Source organism: Bos indicus x Bos taurus, unplaced genomic scaffold (assembly GCF_003369695.1).
Source record: "Bos indicus x Bos taurus breed Angus x Brahman F1 hybrid unplaced genomic scaffold, Bos_hybrid_MaternalHap_v2.0 tig00001207_arrow_arrow_obj, whole genome shotgun sequence".
NCBI lineage: Eukaryota > Metazoa > Chordata > Mammalia > Artiodactyla > Bovidae > Bos > Bos indicus x Bos taurus.
Genome location: NW_020867388.1, coordinates 83,489 through 87,550, shown reverse-complemented (window position 1 = coordinate 87,550; position 4,062 = coordinate 83,489). Strand labels below are relative to the sequence as shown.

At 37.9% G+C, this 4,062-nt stretch overlaps 1 pseudogene; it reads right to left on the bottom strand.

Annotated features, from left to right (window-relative positions):
* Positions 1-1,928: 1,928 nt before the first annotated feature.
* Positions 1,929-2,877, bottom strand: LOC113888713 (annotated as a pseudogene).
* Positions 2,878-4,062: the final 1,185 nt, after the last annotated feature.

The following is a 4,062-nucleotide window of genomic DNA, read 5'->3' as shown; positions in this document are numbered from 1 at the left end:
TTGTTGTTGTTCAGTCCCTAAGTCATGTCCAACTCTTGCAACCCCATGTACTGCAGCATGCCAGGCTGCCCCTCACTCTCCTGGAGTTTGCCTCAGTTCATATCCATTGAATTGGTGATGCTATTCAACCATCTCATCTCTCTGCCACCCTCTTCTTCTTTTACCTTCAATCTTTCATGCATTGGGATCTTTTCCAATGAGTTGATCAGGCAGCCAATGTATTGAAGCTTCAGTTTCAGCTTCAGTCCTTCCAATGAGTATTAAGGGTTGATTCCTTTAGGATTGACTGGTTTGATCTCCTTGCTGTCCAAGGGACTCTCAAGAGTCTTCTGTGGCACCACAATTTGAATTTTAAACATGGCTGCTCATTAAAAACACACCTGGAGCCTTGGGGGGAAAAAGTCAATACATGGGCATTTGTATTTTTCCAAAAATTCCAAGAAAATTCTGATATGCATCTGGATTTTTAAAAATAATTACATGTTTTTCTATTTAATGGTCGTTTTAGTGATATGGAATTCTATTGTTTTATGTTGACCAATAGTGATATAATGGTATTAAGTGAATACTAGTTACATAATCAAAAGAGTAAAAGATATTTATCGGTTTAAATATTTACCATACAGTGATTGTAGGAGCTGATAATGCTGAGAAATTATCATTCTCTACAATAATTACAATATTTTTAAATTTCACTACAACTTTTTAAAATAAAGCACCAATATCATTTATATTTTTGAATATAATTTTAGATTTATTTTACATATACACAATGGAATATTACTCAACCATAAAGGGAATGAAATTAGGTCATTTGTAGTGATGTGGAATGACCTAGAGTCTGTCATACAGAGTAAAGTAAGTCAGAAAGAGAAAAACAAATATCATATATTAATGCATTATATATGGAGTATAGAGAAATGGTACAGATGAATTATTTACATTGTAGAAGAAAGTTTTTAGTTTTTTTCTCTCAGCTTTGACTAAGGCTGATTCTAGCACTCATTTTGCATTCCTCCTAAAGTGAATATAGTAAATCTTTATTATCTTTAAAATAAAGTTCCATATGTCATGCCTAGGAGGAAGGCTTTCAAGAGTCTAGTTCTCTTAATTCCCTACTGAATGCTAAGTTCAGTGCCTGGCCTTCAGTTGCACAGACATTTGTAATGTAGCACTCATTCCTGCTTTCTTTTTCTGATTAACACACTGTAACTTTGTTGTAAACTTGTTAGCAGTGCTAGATAGAAGGTACCATCATTTTATCCCGTTTCTCAGATTGTCAGAATTTTGTGTCTTATTTAGTGCTTGTTTGCTTTAGACAATGGATTTGAACTCAGAAGGAGGAGCACAAAGAATCAGAAACGTGTGTTGGAGCCAAGAGAAAGAAAAGACAGATTTACCCTTTGTTTCTCATGAAACAAAATGCTGACATTACGTGAATGTGTATGATATTTTGGCAATCTAAAAGCTGCTTTTCTTCATTCAAGAAAGATCAGACTATTTTAATATCACAGTTGTTGAAAGTATATATCAGAAGTTCTGCTTCCTGAGCCAATCCCTGGAATTGTGAGATTTCTCGCTGTTCTTGAGGAGGCAGCTCATCCCTTCTTCACAGGTATATTTGAGGGATGAGTGCATTCATAATTTGGGCATACATGAGCAAAAATGATGCCCTGTGTTATTTAGAAAATAAGTGTGTTTTCAGAATTTTGTGTCAGAAGAACTGGCTCTTTGATGGTGCTCTGAGACCATGGACAGATTCTTTTATGTTTTATTGCACACAACAAAAGGATTGAAATAAATACTTTAACATTTCTATAATTTATAACAGAATTTTTCAAGTCTCAAAGGCTCCTGAAAGCAATTTAAAAATATGCTAACATAAGATTATAATCATGTATAACAATGTAGATGTCTTTTCATCTTTCTCAGGGGAATCTATTGATGACTCTACTCTTCAAAGCTTCTATAACATCCTTGTTTCTCAGACTATAGATGAGTGGGTTAAGCATAGGGGTAAGGATGGCGTTAAACATAAAAAGACATTGATTTAATTTGGGAGTCTTAGAAGACCTGGTCTCATGTAGACCAATATGGCAGGGCCAAAAGTAGAGGCTGACCACACAAAGGTGGGAGGAAGCAGGTGGCCAGAGCTTTGTTCCTGCCTCAGAGGAGTTCATGCGGAGGACAGCAAGAAAGATGAGGGTGTAGGAGGCCAGGATGAGACTTAGAGGGATGAGGACCACCAGAAAGCTTGAGACCACCATGACTTCACATAGGCTGAAATGTCCTCACAAGTGAGCTTCAAGAGGGCCATGACCTCACACAAAAAATGCAGGAATCTCTCGGGGTGACAAATGGGAAAATGCATGGCATAGGCTGTATGAACCAGGGAGTTATTGCTCCCCCTGTCCAGGACACAATGACCATCTTTTTGCAGGTGACATCGCTGATAATGATTGAGTAAACAAAGTGGGTTACAGATGGCAATGTAGCGGTCATAGGACATGAGAGTTAGCAGGAGGCACTCAGCAATTCCCAGGGTTAAGCTGAAGAAAGATCTGGGTTCCACAACCTACCTGTGATATGATTCTTTCTCCTGAGAAGAAGTTTGTGACCATTTTTGGGGACAGAACTTGAGATCAAGGCCAAGTCAATGAGGGAGAGGTGGCTGAGCAGAAAGTACATGGGGGAGTGGAGTTGCAAATCTAGCCAGATGAGGAGAATGAGAACAACATTGCTCATAACAGCCACACAGTAGACCAAAAGGATAAGGTAGATAAGGATCACAAGGTGGCTGAACTCAGGCCAGAGCCCCAGGAGAATAAAATCTGTGGATATAGTCTTATTGTTTCTCTCCATGGATGAACATTATTGCCCAGGAAACAACTTTAAGAACACTGTTCCATCTGATGATGTGTTACTGCACAGCTCGTCTATTTTCCTTACTCCCAGGACTCCTTTGAATATTTTTTTGTAACTTTTTTCCTGTTGAGCTCTCTTCAGTATTATGCATAACTTCTCAAAAATATATAATTTTCATTAATTATCTCATGGATTATTTAATAACCTAATGTTACACAGTGTACCTACTGTTACAAACTATAACCACTAACACTAACCAAATAAGAACACAGATGCATTGAATGTGCTATCAATAACAAGTCAGTCAATTTGATGACAATTCTTAAAGAGCTAATTTAGTCATCACCTTGAGGCCCACACAGCTTCAACACAACAGTTATGATGATTTTACATTTTGAAAAGTCAACATTTTCACTCAATCTTATGAGGTTTCATGAAAAAAAAAAATTCTTTTGAAGATGGGAAATAGAGCCTTGATAACCTGAGTAAAGAAAAACATTTTCAGAATTGAATGTGGTCTATGTTCACCTTTTCCTCTCATTTGGGGAACTTTCCCACTTCCCATGAGTCCTCCTTACTTTGATCCTGATTCAAGCTATGGCAAACCTAGACAGCATATTAAAGAGCCAAGACATCACTTTGCTGACAAAGGTCCATATAGTTAAAGCTATAATTTTTCCAGTAGTCATGTATGGATGTGAGGGACTGGATCATAAAGAAGGCTGAGCACCAAAAACTGATGCTTTTGAACTGTGGTGTTGGAGAAGACTCTTGAGAGTACCTTGGACAGCAAAGAGATCAAACCAGTCAATCCTAAAGGAAATCAACCCTGAATATTCATTTAAAGGATTGATGCTGCCCCTTTGATAAAGCTCCAATACTTAGGCCACCTGATGTGAAGAGCTGACTCATTGGAAAAAGACTCCAATGCTGGGAAAGATTGAGGGCAGGAGGAGAAGTGGGTTACAGAAGATGAGATGTTTGAATGGCTTCATCGTCTCAATGGACATGAGATTGAGAAAACTCTGGGATTTAGTGAAGGAAAGGGAAGTCTGGTATGCTGCTGTCCATGGGTTCACAAAGAGTCAGATACCACTGAGCGACTGAACAATAGCAACAAGTATCTCTTAAGTCAACTGAACTGGAACAGAATGACCAACTATATATAGCACCAGTATTTAGGGAAGAACCTTAAAA